This window comes from Anolis carolinensis, chromosome 4, assembly GCF_035594765.1.
Source record: "Anolis carolinensis isolate JA03-04 chromosome 4, rAnoCar3.1.pri, whole genome shotgun sequence".
NCBI classification, from domain to species: domain Eukaryota; kingdom Metazoa; phylum Chordata; class Lepidosauria; order Squamata; family Dactyloidae; genus Anolis; species Anolis carolinensis.
In genome coordinates, this window is record NC_085844.1 from 152,862,369 (window position 1) to 152,868,368 (window position 6,000).

Sequence of the window (6,000 nt, forward strand, 5' to 3'; positions counted from 1 at the left end):
GTAGCATAGTAACTGGATGTCTTTTTTATATAATTTGCTGTTCATAGGGGGATATCACAGTGAATCCATGAGACTTGGGAGGTGGGGTTTGGTCATTGAAGAAAGCAGGAAAGAATAACAAATTCTGGAATTACATGTGTGTGCGTGTGTGTGTGTGTGTGTGTGTGTGTAAGTGCGTGCGTGCGTGTTGGTATAAGGTGAATTTACAGCCTCATCAGATGAGGTAATTTTAGTGTCCTAGGATGCTTTCACTCTATCTTCTATAAGGTGTACATGTTGGTATAAGGTGAATTTACAGCCTCCTCACATGGGGTAATTTTGGTGTCCTATGATATTTTCACCTCATCTGGGGGGCAGTGACTGAAGTCAGACATCACCCAACATTGTGTGACATCCGGCGTAGGCATCCCAGCTTCTCTTTCTTCCTTTCACATTCACCCTTTGTTCTCAGCTTGCCCCAATTGATGGAAGCTGAGTTCGAAGGGCAAAAGTAGTTTGCACTCTATTAACTTGCAGGGTAAAGAGAAAACGAAGGGAAGGGAATCAAGTTTTTCCCAGTAGGCTCAGGCAAAAGCAAACTGCTGTAACCTCTCTCGTGTGTTCTCCCTCATTAATGACATTGTTTTGTCCCCTGACAAAAATGCTGAAAAAGCTTGGTCACACATGTCCTGAGTTTTCATCTGTAAAATGTTGGAGGGTATGCATTTTGTAGCTAGTACATCTCCTAATGTAAAAGAAAGTTTTAAATTGTTTATACTCAATACTTTAACACTAAGCCATAATCTAAAAACCATTTTATGAATGCCAGATGGATACATGGATAGACAGATAGATAACAGAGATAGATAGTTGAGAGAGAGAGAGAGATCAAAAGCATTAAGAGTCTTTCCAACTATCTTACTAAACTAAGTAGTAACAAAACCTAACAATATAGAATTTAGAATGCCATGTTCCAAAAGGCTGCTAAAAACTGTGAAGACATTATTTTCTTTTATTTCCTTATTCTCTTTTACATATCTCGCACTATGAGAGTAGTGGGGAGACCCAAATGCTTTTGTTTCATACATTTAATCAAATGCTGCCCTCTAGTGAGCAAAGCCCTTTTCCGCTACCTAGAATCACCAAGCAGAGCTACCAGGAGGATTAAGTGAAAGATTTTAATAATAATAATACAAGTAGATGCCAGGGGGAGACTGTCAGAGGAAAGTAGAAGCCCGCACCATAAAAACAAACCAGCTAAAATAATTCCGGTGTGTGCTTTTTTGTATCACCCTTGTTGCTACTATATTTCCTAATACACTCTAACAGAAAGGATAAAACTCTCGTGATTGATTATGGTGATTTGAAGTCTCTACACTCGCGAGCATCTTACTCGCTTCTATAAATCCAGGAGATGATTGTGTGCCATTGCCTTTGCTGTAATTTCACTGATGTGTTTTTACCCTCCTAGGGACACATCACCATTATATATCCAGATTGTCTTCTTACCAACAGTAATACTGAGCACTTGGACCAAGTTAACCCAAATGATAATACACAAGGAGCTTCTGAATAGCATCAAGCTGGGCTTTCCCCCCCAACAACCAACAACAATAACATAAGGGGATGTGTGGGAGGTGAGAATATATTGCCTTTGGATGCATCCGCACATTTGATGATTATTGTGGGAAATAGTTTACAGTTTTCTCTGAAAGGGGGCAGTGTCACTGCACACGCACAGCGAGATCACAGCTAGAAATGGAGGCAAAAGGAATACAGATGGGCAAGAATCACAGATAAGGTGCGAGCATTTTCAGAGGCAAATGGGGTAGCTCAGTGTCTTGGGCCTACTGGGATTGTGTCCAAAAAACTGAGCCCCCAAATAGTCAGTCAAAAGTAAAACAAAGGTTTGTGGACAAAAAACGTTTATTATTCTAACACATTTCAGACCATTTCCATTGAGGAAATTCTGAATATTGAAATTTTCCTGTTATCAATCATCATGGAAATTCTACATAATGAAGTTATCTAGTTCTAATGTCCTTGCTCTGAATTATGAGAACAGATTCCAAGATAAACGGCTGTTAAAATTAAAAGGGCATGAAATGCATGAAAATAATGTTTTTCTGCATCTTGTTTTTGTTTTGTTTTCTTTACTTTTAGTGCCCCACAAAACATGTTGACGCACTACAGTCACATATAGCAACCTACTTCAGATGCAATAAATCCTCATCTTTTCTTATTTTCAGAGAGGTAAAAAGAGGAAGGCAACCAATCCTCTAGGCTATGACACAGGGCAGGTACACTGTATTCTAACACTTATACTATAAGATATTCAAAATTTTCAGGACCTCATCACAAAGATCCATGGATTCACCATGCATCATGGCAAATCCATAGGGTCCCGGCGGGGGACATAGAGAACCTGTTGTTCTACTACCCGTATTGTGTGACTTAACAGGGATCCCACCACATGGGGAAAGCATTGCTGCCCAGCTTCCCCCCCCCCCCCATTATCCTGAAGGCAACACAGGAACCCTCTTCCACTTCCTCTCCCCTTTTCTAATGGAGTCTGCGTCATGTAATGGGCTCCATTGTGAAAGAGGAGATGGAGTACAATGGGGAAAAGAGCCTATCTGATGAGGTAGTATGATGTAATTGTGTTATGCGCTCACCAAAAAAGTAAAATAAGAAGGACTTGAAAGATTTAATGTTGAAATTCAAGAGGAAATGATCAAGATTTCTTATTAAATACAGGCAACTGGAATACAAAAATAGGAAACAGAGAATTGTAAGAAGTTTTGCCCCAGGATCAAGCAATGAGGCAGAAAACCAACTAACTGAACTATGAGAGGCCAGCAATTTGTTCATTGCAAATACATTCTTCAAATAAACCAAGAGGCCAATGTAGAAATCAGATACACTACATGACTGGAAGCAGAAGATGGAGAAGCTATATCAAAGTCAGGTTGAAGGCAGTTAACAACAAGCCAACAGCACTAAATACATGAGGCAACATCTCTTTCTATCTACTTGAAAGAATATGTCTTCCTTCACATGCCTGCTTGAGGACTGAAATTTTCAGGAATGGTGGTCATTCAATGGTGTCCCACCAGTGAGGTCAATGCACTGTGTGGAGACATAGGAGAGCGCTCTTTAAACCAGGTACCATACTTCTGGAATAACGTTCCTTTGGAGGCCCACTTGGCACTAACGGATTTCATTAGATATTAGGCTTGTGAATTCTGACTGAACCTTGATCCTTTTCTGCTGGACAAATTTCGGGAGATCCCTGTATCTGTTTTCATGCGCCTCCCAAAAACAGGCAGATAGCCAACTACAGTAGCTGATTTGATTCCCAGCCGAAAAATGCAGCTAGTTCTGGTCCATTGATGGCAATGGGGGCTTCCCGGGCTCCCCTTCCCATCATTTTTAGGGCTATCGGGATTAAAATGTCCACACCAACCACTGTTAACCCTCCAAGTTTCATAACGTTTGGGTCATCCCCTGATTTTTAGGAATTTCTTTTCTTTTTAGAAATAAAATCTCTCTTAAAAATTCCCCAAATGGTATCCCCCGCTGGCCCCGACCTGCAACTACTCCAGGAGAGGAAGCAGGACACCATTCCTTCCTGCCAAATGTCAAAGATGCACTTTCACATCACACAGCTCAGTGCTCTACTATTACGTTTTCTTCTTTACTAATAAAAAACAACAGCAAACAACTTCTTCCAAAGCTTTTGCATTCCTTGTTCTCACAAAACATACTGGAAGAGGCCAGCAACAGCAGCAAGCAAGCATTGTCCCCTTATTACAAAAACACTCCTGTATGTTCCACTGGGGAGGAAAAACATTTTCAAAATGTATTGTTAAATCTAGCCATGTTTAGGGGGAAAACATGTTTTTGGAGCATATTATTTTAAGTCTTAACGGTTCAGAGCAGGTCATTAGCTTCACTGATTCAGAAAGGCAAGGCAACAATGGCAGCCCCAAAAAGGGGCAATAGAGCTGCTCAAGGACAAGGGGAGAAGAATGACTTTAGGTCATGGGCAGAGTGGTTGTTTGGCCACCCCACCCTTTCTAAGTCTAGCAGCAGACCAAACAAGGGAAAAGGAGCTGGTGGCCTGTCTGGGGCAGGCGATGCAGGATCAACAAGAATACTCCCACCACAGGGAAGGTGAGCACACAAAAAAATCTTTGGATGGGGGGGGGGAGTGGGGGGTCTGAATGTTTGGGGCAGCAAGGAGGACAATAAGGCTTTTAGATACACTTTGAGAACCTTTGCTCTACTCTATTGATGACCCATTAAATAGACACAGCTTGCTTAAGACACGTAACTGCGTTCTTCTATTTTAATTGGCTGAACAGGCAGGGCTCCCAGGGAAACCCAGTACAAGCATGCAGCAGCCTCTTTGCACGCCATGTGATGCTGAATAGGAGAGGAGGAGCCATGACTGGCTGCTGTATGCTCCGGTTTGGCAAAAAAACAACAACATAGTGACTGAGGTCTTACTGTTATGAACAGCTGAACAAGCCAGATTGGCCGAAGGGAACTGACCAAACTGAATCCATGAACAAGCCTATTAGGCATCAATCTTCATCAAAACCTTTGTGTTTCCCTGCTTCCTCAAATGCTATGGGTGTAGTTCAAACTATTGTAGTCTTTTAAATCTCTCTTAACTTGTTCATTGCATTTTATATTTTTTTAAATTTATTTAAATATTTATATTATTTTAAACTGTTTTAACATGTTTATATCCATTTTATTTGTAAGCCGCCTTAAAATCAGTAGATATAGGGTGAGGTTTAATTAGAAAGATGATGATAAAGATGATGGTGATGGTGATGATGATGATGATGATGATGATGATGATGATGATGATGATGATGACAGCAACGGCAGCTGCCACAAATAGACTGTGCCTTACATATCCTCATAGCTGTGTACTTGCAATTCTTGCATCCACAATCTGATAAGAGCAACCTTCTAAAGATGGTCACCATACTGCATTATATGATGACATGCTGGGGTATTTTGGTTGCAGCTACAATACCACTGGTATGTCTTCCTTCTAGTAGGAGTTAAACTGGAATAAGACATTTTGTGGCTTAAGGAGAACAAGATGGTGCACCTTCTCTGGTCATTATACAGATATTGACTAGGCAGGCAGGTAAATCTGATCTCAACATAGTGGTGAAATAGCATTCTCCTGAGCACATGAGAAATAAAGTTACTTCAATGGCTAAGGAATTCTGAGCTCCATGTGGGGGGGGGGGGAGGTATCTTCTCCCCATCATCTGCTGCCTGAAACATCTAACTCACTCTTCCTAATAATAGGGCTCACCCTGGAAGGTAAGCATTTGGTGACCAAGGATAAGCCAACTTTCCATTCTAAATAGTGGTGTTTTTTTTTAAAAAAAACTACCCAAATGTTTTATTGTTTTAACCACTATTTTAAGGCATGATTTTTTTTTTCAATTTCATCGAGTTGAGTGTGGTATATTATAGGACCACAACAAGATTTCTACTGTACTGAGGATTATTACCACTGTGGCTATGGGATTGTACATAGTAGTAGGGTTGAAAGTATCCTTCTTGTTTTTTTCTGATCACATGGAGAAATTCTGTTTTCTCACCTCCCCAAAGAGAGCTAACATCTAAGATATATCACATCGGCTTCTCAGCATAGTATATTTTCTGATCCCTAACAGTACACTATCTGGGACAAAAAAGATACTGCTCTGGCAAAAACATTACATTTGTTGGGACCTTGGTTGGCTTCAGTTAGTGAGATATGCTAGCCATTGTTTTTACAATTCCCTCTTGATTTCACAGTATCGCTTTAATTCCATTATTGTATCAAAATGAATCTCAAAGTGTTTGGTGGTTGGAGGATGAACAACATCATCATTTTTAATCATTTTATTGTATTGTTCAAATAAAACAAAGAAACAAAAGGAAATCTAATAGTACAAAGCATGTACTTTTTTAAATTCCCCAGCCATTTAAATTCTGCAAGCT